This window comes from Mixophyes fleayi, chromosome 1, assembly GCF_038048845.1.
Source record: "Mixophyes fleayi isolate aMixFle1 chromosome 1, aMixFle1.hap1, whole genome shotgun sequence".
NCBI classification, from domain to species: domain Eukaryota; kingdom Metazoa; phylum Chordata; class Amphibia; order Anura; family Limnodynastidae; genus Mixophyes; species Mixophyes fleayi.
In genome coordinates, this window is record NC_134402.1 from 407,262,540 (window position 1) to 407,277,336 (window position 14,797).

Genomic DNA, 14,797 nt, shown 5'->3' on the forward strand with positions numbered 1-14,797 from the left:
TTATATTGCAGTACCAATGGATTTATACTGCAGGATCAGTGAACTTCTATAGCAGTACCACTGTACTGGACACAGGACAGCACCACTGGAATAATGGCAGCACCACCACTGGACTGAGCAGGACAGAGCACAGGACTGCACCACTGGACTGAGCAGGACAAAGCAAAGGACACCACCACTGGACTGAGCAGGACAGAGTACAGGACAGCACCACTGGACTCAGCAGGACAGAGCACAGGACACCACCACTGGACTGACCAGGATAGAACCACAGTAATGACCAGGACAGAGGACACCACTAACTAACACACCAGGAATGACCAGGACAGAGGATACCACTAACTAACACGACCTACCTCTTCCCTGATCAATGCCCTAGTGAAGATGGCGGCGGCAAGCGGGGAATATAAAGAATCCGAATCTCGCGAGATCCGACGGCGGGATTATGACTAAATGCCTCGTTTTAAGTTTGGAGTCCGCCGGGAATACCCGAACAGTGCTCGGATCGGGCTCGGATCCGCACTGTTCGGGGCTGTTCGGATACAGCAAATCCGAGCCCGCTCAGCTCTGAATAGTATATAGATATTTTGTCTACACGAAAGGTGCTTGGCATCTTTTTCCCTTCACTTCTTCCTAAAACTCACATGCATTGCCACAAGCACCTATCCCACCTAAGTCAGTACAGTTGAGAGGTATGTCTATGATTGTCTATGAATTTAATGTTGTTGTTTTTTCCATTTATAGTAAATTACAAGTGGTTGTGCAGTGGTAGTGGGAGGTACAGGCTTGGAGAGTGGGGAAATATAGCAGTAGTAACAGAATAATGATGTGGGGATGGGGTCTTTATCATGTACAGAGCCCTTACACATTTTTGTAAAGGAACCCACAAATGTTTATTTAAGCCCCTGATAGCAACCTATATGCAATTAGCTTTATTTTGTCTAGTGCAAATTTAAACAAAGAAAAGGCAAATGTGACTAGAGTTTTAGTGGAGATTGTCACCTTTCAGCAATGTTATTAAATGGTCACATCTGACTGTTCTTGTTCTGGTAAACTGTTTTGTATGTCTTGCCCTTATCTAAGATGGCGGACATAGCTTCCTATGGGGGAGGATCAAGCTTCTTTCAGGAAACAGAAGGAGCTGACTGTACATTGCTGCAGAAGGGAAGCCAGTGCTCTATTTGAATGGAGGCAAAACGAAAGTGAGATAATTCTGGAACTGACAAAGTACAGTCGATCCTGGTAAATGTTTATAAATTCATTTAATGGAATGTCAAGCTCAGTATCTATACAAAAAGGCTGATAGATAACCTCAGTGTGACAGCAGCTAAGCTGAGACTGGCAGGGAGATCGTATGTATTATAACTGTGCTTGCTGTTTACTTTGACTTAAGTTAATTTGTGCATTGTTTCCAAACCAAGGTTATTCTGCAGGTGTGTTGATGTCTGAAAGTCTTGAAGAAACCGCTTGTGCATTAGTCTCTGTGTCTGACAGGATGTTAGAGCTATGTCCAAACATGTCCTTGTCTCATTTATTTGCATTAACCAGTTTTCTGTGATAATTTTGTGCTTGAGTCAAAAAAGACATTTGTGGGTTATATTTTGTTTTTCTTCTTCACATGTTGTGCATGATCGATATATTTACAATGTATTTATCTCTCCCTCTCCCCCATCTTTCACTTATATTTACTCTGTTGTTTGGCCATAAGTGAACCAGACTATGTCTTCTGTTTTTAAATACATTACAACTGGTGGTTTATAATTTAAGAAAAAGTGGGTTCATAGTTAAATTTTTCCTTAAAGCTGCACTACCACCCACTGTAAAATGCTTCTAATTGCAGCCACTGCTAGAAACTGAGTGGGGTGTTTGAGCAGCTAATGGTCTTGCTACTCACCACCCCTTTCTGTCGCCCATCGTTACAGTGGGACATTAAGATAAAACTGTAAAAGCAGCAAAATCAGAATTACAGCGATGTTTTGGCAAATGCCAAATATGCCCCTTATATCAGTGATGAACAACTAGGGGCGGATTAAGGGAATGGAAGTCCCCTGGCTAAGGGTACAGTGAGCCCCCCCCTACCCCTATATATAATACAGCATAATATAATAGCATAATATAATAGCATAATATAATAGCTCTGCTCCGTTCCTATGACTCATAGGGGCATATTCAATTGTCAGCGTTACTCGCAAAAGTAACGCGACTTGTGCACTATTACTGTTCTTACGGTAATAGTGCGCGTAATTACCGTTATGACTGTACCTTTAACGCCGGCTTTTGCAAGCTGAAATCCGGCTTAGAATTACCGTAATACCGGTAATACTTAACGCCGCGGGAAACGCAGACAATTGAATATGCCCCATAGTCTCACTCTCACAAGATCTCCTCAGTAAGGAGATTACTGCGCACTGCGGAAACACTACAGTGTCAGCAGGCAGCTAACAGCATAACATTTGCTGTTAGCTGCTTGCCATTCTCCATGACGTGACAGTTGGGGGTGGGGACACCCCGACCCGATGAATGCTGGCGGTACACAGAAATATAAAAAATCAACTTAAAATAGTTTCATTGCCCCCCCCCTCCCCCAGATGCCTGAGGGCCCTGGGCCCAGAAAGCCCCCGGGTTAATCCAGCCCTGGCCGTATGCGATCCTCCAACCCTACACCTCCGTCTCCATGCTCTTTCCTGCTTTATTGTCCGATTTGTTTGTTGTAGCTTGTAACACTTGTTTAAGTTGCCTGCTGATATGTTACTACAGATAGGTGTCCCTTTCTTTAATTAAATGTATTGTTTTTCACTTATTACTGAGCTTAAGGGCAATGTGTGCCCATTTGAAGGTCTGATGTGTATCAGGTGCTTATCAAGGTCTTGTATAGTATTCATGCTTTTTATTTACTTGTGTTTGGAGAAGTGTTATTGGAAAAAGGTTGGACAACAGATTTGGTTATCTGAAGTCTCATACAGATGTGATATACAGAAAGTTGTCAGCAGATACTATCTACCCATCTAGTCTGCCTGTTTTATTTATTAATGGTTCATTCTCCAAACTGACCTGTGGGTCCCCTTTCCCCCCTCCAAAACATGTTTAAATCCCTTTACTGTTCTCACTTTTCAACTGTATATGCTGGAAATTTGTATTAGCCACCTATAGTCAAACATATTGACACCCTTAAAGTTTTTTCTCAAGGATACCAGCTACAGGTCTGGTGTAAGTGCTGAAAATAAGTGATGACAGCTGTGTATGCATGCTAGAATATGTGTTTGCAATCAGACGCAACTGTTAAAATGATTTTTTTTATGTACAGTAGACATTAAGAACAGTCTAACATACATCAGGAATGGGCATATCCTATAGCAAGGTTAAACAAGAGACACATTTCTTCCCCTGGTCTCAGAAATAGCGATTTCCTATCTCACAATATCAAAAAATATGTGCACGTGCAATTACATAAATAAGTGCCCTGCGCTATTTGCTTTAAATACATTTTTACCAAAAGTTATTTAATAGTGATCCAGTCACAGTAATGTTATTCAGTGTAAGTGTAAGGGCTATGGCAATGTAGCCAAAGAGAATGCTTTATCATCATCATCAACAGCTACATATATAGCGCCACTAATTCCGCAGTGATGTGCAAAGAACTCGCTCACATCAGTCCCTGCCCCATTGGAGCTTACAGTCTAAATTCCCTAACATACACACACATAGACAGAGAGATTAGAGTGAATTTGAAAGCAGTCAATTAACCTACTAGTATGTTTTTGGAGTGTGGGAGGAAACACGGAGCACCCAGAGGAAACCCACGCAAACTGGGGGGAAAAATACAAACTTCACACAAATTAGACCATGGTCGGGAATTGAACTCGTTACCCCAGTGCTGTGAGGCAGATGTGCTAACCACTAAGCCACTGTGCTGCCCACATTGAAGATTGCAGTGCAGGATTGTTCAAATGTTGGAGAAGCACCGTGATGAACTGTCAAACAAATACAAGCTGACCTTCAGAAACACGGTACAACAGTTTCAACTCTCACCATCCATCGTCAACTCAATAAAAGGTAGTATGGGGGCCCCACTGCTGATAGAGAGACATAAGAAAGCCCAATTGAAATATGACAAAACAACTGAACAAGCCAAATTTCTTCTAGGGCAATGTCCTGTGGATGGATGAGATTACAGCTGTGGGTGGATGGGATTACAGCTTTGGATGGATGGGATTACAGCTTTATGGTAAAGCACAACATCCCTATGTTTACAGAAAGCAAAATGATAAGAACACCTTCCCTACAGTCAAACATGGAGGAAGCTCAGTGATGTTTTTGGGGTTGTTGTGCTCCACCTGTCACTTTATGCCTGGCACTACGAACCTGGAGATTACCATGCCATTTTGGAACTGAACCCAGTGTCAGAAAGCTGATTCTCCAGACATACTTCATAAAGCACCCAGAAATGTCTCAAGACAAAACGCTGCGCTGTTAAGTGACCACCAATGAGTCCAGATCTAAATCCCATAGAACACTTGTGGAGAGATCTGAAAACAGCAGCTGAGATAAGGAACTTTCAAATCTGGGGGCACTAGAGAAGTTTGCAGAAGACCAGTGACTGCACTGCCAGTGGAGAGATGCAGGAAGCTCATCCATGGCTATAGGAAGTGATTGATTGCATTTATTTGACCAAAGGTTGTGCTCTCAAATATTAAGTGTAGGTCAGTGGTTCCCAAACTTTTGCAGTTTACGGCACCCTTAGGGCTAGATTTACTAAGCTGCGGGTTTGAGAAAGTGGGGATGTTGTCTATGGCAACCAATCAGATTCTAGCTGTCATTTTGTAGAAGGTACTAAATAAATGAAGCCTAGAATCTGATTGGTTGCTATAGGCAACATCCCCACTTTTTAAAACCCGCAGCTTAGTAAATCTAGCCCTTAGAGTCTCCATAATTTTTTCAAGGCATCCCTCCAAAATAATTACAGAGCAGTCCTGTTTTAGAAGTAGTTGGGTCAAAAAATTGTAATAAGTATTTAGGTCAGGACAGAAATACTTATTTAGTTGTATGCAAAAATGCCCACTCTGCCCCCAGACACTCTGCCCCCAGACACTCTGCCCTCTCTCACGCTGCCCCCTCTGCCCTCTCTCACGCTGCCCCCTCTGCCCTCTCTCATGCTGCCCCCTTTGCCCTCTCTCACGCTGTCCCCCCTGCCCTCTGTCACGCTGTCCCCCCTTCTCTGCCCTCTGTCACGCTGTCCCCCCTCCTCTGCCCTCTGTCACGCTGTCCCCCCCTCCTCTGCCCTCTGTCACGCTGTCCCCCCTCCTCTGCCCTCTGTCACGCTGTCCCCCCTCCTCTGCCCTCTGTCACGCTGTCCCCCCTCCTCTGCCCTCTGTCACGCTGTGTCCCCCTCCACTGCCCCTCTCACGCTGTGTCCCCCTCCACTGCCCCTCTCACGCTGTGTCCCCCTCCACTGACCCTCTCACGCTGTGTCCCCCTACACTGTCACGCTGTGTCCCCCTCCCCTGCCCCTGTCACGCTGTGTCCCCCTCCCCTGCCCCTGTCACGCTGTGTCCCCCTCCCCTGCCCCTGTCACGCTGTGTCCCCCTCCCCTGCCACGCTGTGTCCCCACTCCACTGACCCTCTCACGCTGTGTCCCACTCCACTGCCCCTCTCATGCTGTCCTCCTTCTCTGTCACGCTGTCCCCCTCTGCTGCGTGCCAGCCATAGAACAAACAACATAAAAACTTACCAATACGCGCGGCGTCGGGACCCAGCGTCCTCCTCTCCCATGCAGCTGTTACTGCGTGAGAGAAGAGGATGCTGGGTCCCGACGCCGCGCGGATTGGTAAGTTTTTGTGTTGTTTGTTTTTTCAATTCCTGGCCCGCGGAACCCCTGTGACAACGCCGTGGCACACACTTTGGGAACCGCCGGTCTAGGGTGTTAATAATTTAATGCTGGTGTCATTTCTACTCATTTTCGGATTTAAAAGGGTATACAGTATTCAGAATAAAAATGGTCTTTAATAATTAAGAAATAACTGTTTTGACAAAATACTGATGTTAACTTCATGTTAAGTTTAGCGGAAATTGTGAGGTATTTGAAACAACTTTAAGGGTGCCAATATTTTTGGCCATGGCGGTATAACTCTTTTAATTAAGTGATATTTTTGTAACTTTTCTGACTTGCTACCCGACAACTACTTGCACTCCTCTCTAAACTTAACATGAGGAGATGATTAATTCATGGACAACATTATGCGGGCACCCTTTCTAGTTAGTGCGTTTGGCCACTTCAGCCACACCCATTGCTAACAGGTGCATACAGCCATGCAGTCTCCATAGTCAAACATTAGCAGTAGAGCGGGTCGTATTGACAAGCTCAATGACTTTCAACGTGGCTCTGTCATATGGTGCCACCTTTCCAACAAGTATCCGAATATATTTTCTGACAACTGTAAAATTTGGTGGAGAAGGAATAATGGCCTGGGGCTGTTTTTCATGGGTTGGCCTGGGCTTCATAATTCTAGTGAAAGAAAATCTTAATGCTACAGAATACAGTGACAGTTTCGAGAATTGTGTGCTTCCAACTCTGTGGCATCAGTTTGGGGAAGGCCCTTTTCTGTTTCAGCATGGCAGTGCCCCCATGCACAAAGCGAGCCAGGCTCCACATCCGTCACCCGCCTTACTCTTGTGGCTGAATGGATACAAATTCCCGCAGCCATGTTCCAAAATCTAACTGATGTCCTGCCTAGAAGAGTAGAGGCTGTTACAGCAACAAAAGGGGGACCAACTGCATATTAATTTTCCATAGTCTTGAAGTGAGATGTTTGGACGTCCACGTGAAGCATGTGCTACCTAACTGACACATTCTGTTATATAGCTGTTGTATAACACTCACAGTTGACTGAACGTAGGTTGTCTGTTAGTCTTTGCAAATTGTGTTAAAAATCTTTTTTTAACCACAAGGTCACTCTTGCCTGGAGGTGAAAAATCACAGCAGTCTTTCTGTTCCTAAAATAAAAAGGCAAAGAGGTGATATTTGATTTATATTTGTGTTATAAACTATTATAATAGCACTAAAAAGGCCGAATAAATTAGAATGTGCATGTATTAATATTGCTTAAGTATTATAAACATTTATATAATAAGGCACGGTTGATCTGAAATAAGGGGATTGGCCTCACTTAGACATAAAATCCAGCAAATGTAATCACGAGAATATAAAATCGATAATATATAAGGTCATAAAAAATCATATATATCTCTACAGTACAGAGGGCTATATACCAGAACACTGGTAATTTGATAATACCCATGGAGAACATGCAGCCTACTTAAGGAAGTACCGTTATAAAGGACAACCAGCAAGATGAACCCACAAATAAAACCCATGTAGCCACATCAATGTTATAATAATGCCAAATAATCCAGGTGTGTGTGAGGAGTGTGTGGTTCACAGGTGAGCAAAAATCAAAGCAAGAATAAGACATTTGTTCATTAAGGCCATGGGGGTTCGGCAGTCTGGAGTTTGTAAACCTACCATACTGTACACTGTACTCAATGTTTGTCCCCCTCCCAAAGTTGGTGAAGAGGAGAGCGGATCAATTAACATGCAGTGAAGACAGCTTGTCAGCTGTTCATTCTCATAAATTGCCTTAATCGATTCTTTGTGGTTATGTATTTGTTCTCTGATAATATCTTATAGACCACCAGAGAATACAAATAACAGAGTCTCGACGAGGCACATTTTCTAGCCAGTATAGATACTATTGCTTCTGTGCCCCGTAATTGGGGAGTGTGGATGTCACAGAAAAATAAATTAAATTCACTCAACAACAAGTCTCCCAATTAGAGTGTAACATGTGCTGGATGTCTTCAGCTGCTGTTTTATACCCCTGGGTTGTAGAATGATCGTGTAAAGTTCCATTAAGCACAAGCCATTGATTGGCAGTGGTACACACTGTATCATTGATTTTGGTGCATGTATATTATTGGTTTAAGCCCTTTTTCACAAGTCTCTTCTTCATGTATATGCTTTATTTTGTTCTAATTTAAGGAAAAACATCCTGAGAGATTTAGCATACAAAATGGATACCTAATTTTTGTAGCCATGTTAAAAACTGGACCCAAAAAGTGTTTTTGACATGTTTTAGATATATTGAATTGCAGACATTCTATAATAGAAGCTGTGTCTGTGTCTGTAACGGAAGAGATAATCCCCAGAGTATTCTGGAGAAAATGAAAGAGACATTTCTGAGAGCTTTTTATTCCTTCTGGTAAGTTGTGCCCTTGATCTTGCAGAAGGTTAAAGTTACTCCCATAACATTTTTATTTTTTTCCGTTTTCTCTCTGAAACAAGTAACAGTTTTGCATCCACGTGAATTCAGCAGGTTAAAATTATTATGTTTGGTGTGAAACGGTAAAAAGGAACAATTTTTTTGTAGTATCTTTATGTAAATGTAATGGTAGTCCTTTTCTGTCCTGAAATGCAGGGTTACTGAATATGTGTCTAAAGTTTGTAAATGTGTATGCGTTAAAGTATGTATGCTGCTTGGCCAGTCTATTTCATATTTTTATAGTGCAGCATTGTAGCACAGTGGTTAGCAGTGCGGCCTCACAGCGCTATATGGAGTTCATATGTTTTCCCTGCATTTGCATGGATTTCCTCTGGGTTTTCCGGTTTCCTACTACACAGTCCAAAAACATACTGATGTGAAGGATTGCATAGAGTTACAGCTGAGCCCACCCAAGATGGCTGCCTCACCCTCTGCAACAATGTACAGTGCTGACAGTGGAATTTGGAGAAAGTTACTATATAAACAAAGAATTATTATTATTGTCAATTTCATTTGTAAAAAAATATTTTCACACAAAAATCCCGGGCCACCTATCCACTCCTTCTTAGACATTCCATGTCATTTTTTGAGCCATTGCAGACAGTTTCAAAAATACGCTTGTAAAATTCATACCTGTGTATTCATCTGTATGGTGTGGTTCGCACCTGGCTCAATGAAAAGTTCTCATACAGAATTACTTATTCAAGCCCTGTGAGTGCTTACATCCCATCTTGGAGCTATATGATGTTAAATCTTGTCAAGGAAGCTAATGGAACTGACCCATACATTGTAATTAGCCTTGTAATCATCATTTACCAGTGTATAAGTATTTTGTTATTGGTAATTTGTCGCATACATTTGTTCAGAATGAGATCTGGTACATTGTGCAATGTACATAAATATGTGTTGTTTTTTCATTATTTTTTTTTTGTGAAAAAGTTGTCTGTGAACAGAAATGCAGCCACGTAGGCAAGCTGTTGTGGGCATACTACTGTGTTTTCCAATATTGGGAACCAGCAATTAAAAAAAAAGTTGGCACTGGTGTAAATTTGAACCTATAACAGATAGTGATTGCAGGGACCAGCTCCTATGACATAGGCGCAAAGTGCCAATCAGGAGCATCCAAATTGTCATGTGAACATATGTCTGTAAGAAGCACCCACCCAGCCACTAGTGTGTGCCCCAGAGATAGTGTAGCCTATTCCTTTATTACTTTTTGTATTGGTATATAGGAGGTACATGTCTTTTTCATGAGGCTGAGACTTGTAACGGTCAGATAGCATGTGTTTATAATAGTTTACATTTCTAGTTACTGATAGATGCATTCCATCAGGGGAGCTACTAGAAATGTTGGGCCCTATAATAACATTGTGTATGTAACATCATAAAGTCATGTAGGGTCGCCTGTGCTGCTGTTCCCAATCGCAGTTGCATGAACTGCTCTGTCCAAGGTTATAACCTTTGTATTCTGATAAGTGGATTGTCTTGATTCCTGAGTGGGACAGTAAATCCTAAGAATGTGGAGATATTGACAGCATTGCCTCAAATCCTTGTAAATGTGTGCTGGCATTTAAGGACTTGTCTTCAAAATGTTAAATCTTTATTAAAACTCAGCACTTTCAGGAAACTTTATATACCAAGCAAGCATAAGTACTGATTGTAAATATCCTCGTATGACATCAACCAAATATCTGTTTGTGGTAAATTATTTGAACCAGATTCTTCTATTTTTTTCCCCCCCTAAAAGTCCATAATTAAATGGTAATTCAACCGTGAAAGATGTTTTAGAAACATTTAAAATATGGCACTTGTCTGACATTTCCTTTTGATAACTCAAAAATACAGGAACTGTACAAGAACTGATATCCAACTTCTATAATGAAGGAAACAAGCTATGGACTGCACTGTTTTGCCATTACTTACCTTCCACTGACTCCTTTCCCATTTGGGTCTTTGTGTTGGTTACCTCTAGTGGTGCGCTGGTGAGTGAAGTTGGAATTGTTTTTCTGATTTGGAATTGTGAATTTGTTGCTCATATCGGACAGCCTATAATTGTAATATTTTTAGGGCCAACCAATGTCGAGCACCAGATCTCTTATTTTCTACCACTGAGCACAAGATGCATCCATACTCGGAGAGACTGGCCCAGTTCCTCTCGGTGATTACATGGGTTCACCAAGTAATAAGTGAGAGAATGGTGCTACATTGTGAATCCATGTGTCTGCGCTGAAAAGTGTGAATGGAAATGAGCCCCACAGTTGTGTAAACCTCTTAATGAAATAATTTGTCACTTTCAGATGTCAGGTTTTTTTTCTAACGTTGAAAAGTTATAATTGGATCACTTTGTTTATTTCAAGCTTTCATGTTACTATTAGAATCTGTGAGATAAACTCTGACATGTTCATTTTAATATTTCATTCTGTGCTTCACAAAAGTCTGCAAGGCCAAGGTTCACAGGAGTCAGGCAGTATTCCCAGGCACGTAAAGATACTTTCCTGGCATTGAAGCATAGGATATGTGTGTTTATGAAACTGTGCAGGATGCCACTTACTACTAAACGTTTGTTTAAAACTCCTGCTCAGGTTGGTTTTTAATCAGATATTTTACAGCTCTGTTATTGTGTACTGACACAGACACCCTATTTTTGTAATATGCTTTCTGTTCCCATATAGTGGTTATTCAGTGTAACCTTTATTGGTAGCAGAACTGCTAGTCCCCCACATCCAGGGTAATGGTTTCTGTGTTTAGTTCTGTAGTAATTTCCAGGCTGTCCTGTATAACATTATACCGGCTTGTTGACTATTTCTGTGTACTTACTAAAGTGCAAATGCTATTTTGTGATGGTGTTTTTGGTGGTAATCGGCTGGGCTGCAAAATTTTTCTCATGTAGTAGCTGATGAGTAACTAGGCAGATAAAATGTTCATTGCTGGGTGCATGAATGCTCCTAGTTCTGCACCCACATGTAGAAAGCACATTTTTGCTTTCCAGAACATAATTCCTTTAATGACACTAAAGGGGTGGAGGGAGGTCATTTAGAGGGTGTTCCATGTGTAGCTGAGGGTCTGCAGAGCAGTTATTAATCCACAAAAGGATACCTCTCTAACATAGATAGGTGTTGCACACTGTTACATTGTACTCTTAATAACCTGTACAGAGTTCTCTCTTAGGTGGCTCATTTTTTAGTCAAAATTATAATTTTAATTTATTTTATTTTTTTGCAAAAAAACCCAATTTGTGACTAGCTCCACACAGTAGAAAAGCAATGTTCTGTTTTATTTGTAAATGAGGAACAGTGCGGGTGGTATATGGTGCATGTATTGGTATACAGTGTAGGCTTATCATTGGAGAACCATAAGATGAGATCATGACAATATAATAAGTAAATGTATCCAGATTTTAACATGATCAAAGCAAAAAAAGTGCTTGTTTCGTAAAGTATGACTTACTGAGAAGGCCAATAAAACAAGAGGTAAAACCCCATGAGGAAGACTAAGAAGAGCCCCCATGTTGTGACCGAGCAGCGCTCCCATCAACAATCAAGAGCATAGTGGTAGAATGACCTCCGTATTATCTTGTGCAAGACACCTCTACAACAGCCCCTTCCTCCTACACTCCCATTGGCTTAACACACAGATGTCTCTGTAACAGACCCCTACCTTCTCATTGACTTAATTTGCTCATATCCATTTTCTATTTGCATACTGTACAAAACACCTATGTGTTCAGTGCCCTCTTGTGGGCAAATTATTTAGAGAGCGGGAATCCCATGTGTTAAAGGTGTGGTAGAATTGAAAATTGCACCGGAAGGACAAGATATTTGTTCTACAGTTCCTTGTGTAGGAGCCCAAACAGACAGCCAATTATGACCGACATCCGATGGGGGAGCCATCATATGTCGCCCATGACAGGTCAGTAAGGGGGCACTGCCCTTAAGTCAATCCTTGCCTGCTGTAGTCTGGAATATCATTAGTATTGAAGAGGACGGGCTAAAACAAGCTGTAGCCAATGAGATCATCAGTATGGTTACAGCAGCAGGAGTTCAGTGTGTTGATCTTGTGGGAGGCAGTGATGTTTCCACTAGTGGGATTGTGAAGGTGATGGCAGGACTTCATGTGACGGAAGCAGTGTCACAATGTGGAGAAGGGAAATGAGGCAATTAAGAAGCTATAGTGACCGCACAGAGGAGTCATTTGAGGCTCCTGTCATAATGATACGGTATCAATTAAAGTTAATACACTTCACTTGTTTGTAGTTGTTTAGACAGCATCTAAAGCCATACATAATGTTCTATAAATATATGGTGCACATCTCAAAAGCAATGGGCTAGATGAAATGAGGCATGATCAATGTTACTTAAGTATCACTAAACCCCAACATTATCCTTTATGGCTGACCTGACACGCACTAAATGCTCTTTCCAAATGTACAGTAGTATCTCCCCATTCCATTTTACCATCATCGTCATATGTTTGTAAGGTGCCCCTATACTAAGCAGCACTGGGAACTAAGAATGACAAATCATACAGAATATAAATACCACATGAAAACAGAACAAGTACATACAAGGTTGACGAAAGAGGTGCTGATCTGAGACAAATTTTAGTCACCCAATGCTCCCGCATCTTTAGCACTGTGTCCTGAAGGGATTTGATACATGCCAAAAAGTGGACACTGCAGTCATTTGAGCTGCTGTGACATAACTGGCTGTGCCCCTGTATGTGCATTCATCCATTTCCGCAGTTTAGCCAAGAGAGTCTTCTAGGCTGTTGTTTCCGCTGTCTCTGTTAGAGAAGTTCATCCCTACTAACGTGGCAGCCTGCCACAGAGAACTGAACGTGGACATATTCAGCTAGGATACACACTACAGTTATTTCCTATATATTATTCATCTCCGTAATACCCAGCCTTTCATTTATATTAATGTCAAATAGTGGTTTCATTTGCTCTTTAAGTGTCTTTGGCAGAATGACTGAGACTGTAGAAAATTGGAGATAAAATAATCTATTAAGTAAACTATGTCACTGTGTTCTCCTGGCCTAATAGGTTCATCAATTCAGGCACCTGAAGCACAGTAAGAGCAGCATGGTCTGCATTGTCATATAAATTAGCCTCCACATTTGTTTCCTCTAGGTCAGTCCCTTATAAAACACATGGCTCTCTGCCCATAAATGCTTTCGATGCTTTCTCATTTCTTTAGTGATAAGACTGTTTCCTGGGCCATGGAATGCCTGCGCGCTGTTATTACATTGGAAATGCCGTGCTTATCAGGGTGACTATCAGATAAAAGTATATTAGATGATGTAATCAAGGGTTGCAATATTGTCATTGCCGTGTGCTGTAATGAGACATCAGCATGTGACTAGTCCATTTTCTCAAAGGAATGTTGTGTATTGTATAACATTTAGGGGTCTATTTACCAATGACCGCATAATATGAATGAAACTTTTCAATCCTCATCGCATAGATGCGGATTGAAAAGTTTCTCATATGTATTAAAAAATCAACACAGGAACAGCCGTTCCGAAAAACGGCTGCTCCTGTGAAGATTAACACTTACCTGTCACTGAAGTCTTCTCTTCTCCTCCCTCTGCGGAGCTGCTCGCCCCTCTTTCAACCCCTGTGCGCATGCGCCGACCAGTAAACTCGGGCATGCGCACAGAGATCCCTGTCTGACGGAACCTGAGGCAAGTGTGGGATCACATGATCCCTCCACACATGCGCTGTGCAGCCCTGCTCGTCAGAGCAGCGCTGTTTTCAGTGAAACTTTTCAATTATGGTAATGTACGCCAGCTTCAGATGGCGTACATTACCATGATTGAAAACTAAGTATCAGTCATTGATACATAGCGTTACTGAGCACTTCCCATACACTGTTATGGGGAGTGCTCAGTAAACCGATGAGAGAAGCAAAGCAGCAGATATCTGAGATATCTGCTGCGATGCTGCAATAATACATAGTAATTTAGTGGTAAGTCCCCGAAAACTGCTGTTTTCGGGGATTTACCTCTAAATTAGAGGGGAGAGATCTTTGATAAATAGGCCCCGTAGCACTTTACGGATAAGGGAATCCACACCCTTGATGAAGTAGAATAGCGAAACACATATGGTTGTCACCAAAGACTATATTTTCAGCCAGATAAGCATTAATACCCTTGTATAAATGTACGCCATTAACCAGCTGCTGATATTTTAACATACTGCGCTATCTGCACTCTCCTTTTATGTTCTTAATCTACAGGTTGATATTTTATTGGCTGAGGGTCTAGGAGAGGAGCAGCAGATCTATTGGAACTGTTTTCATGTGTATTTATTTTAGTGGACTTTTTATTAATTGTTTTAACGTTGGTATTGAGTTGGTTAAGTCCATTCCTCACCTATGTATTATAATATATTATCATGTATAACTAGTATACATATAGTATACGTTCCTTTCAGTGGATATGCTGCTCCTTTCACAATCCAGCAATAACCACAAAACCTG

The 14,797-nt window shown here is 41.7% G+C and overlaps 1 protein-coding gene across 1 annotated transcript in view; it reads left to right on the forward strand.

Annotated features, from left to right (window-relative positions):
• The first annotated feature begins 1,139 nt into the window (after positions 1 to 1,139).
• The window catches only part of POLK (DNA polymerase kappa), a 79,095-nt gene continuing 65,437 nt past the window's right edge, over positions 1,140 to 14,797 (forward strand). Inside the window, exon 1 of the mRNA XM_075181999.1 lies at positions 1,140 to 1,242. The gene's annotated coding sequence lies outside the window, so the exon portion shown is untranslated. The remainder of the gene's footprint in view (positions 1,243 to 14,797) is intronic.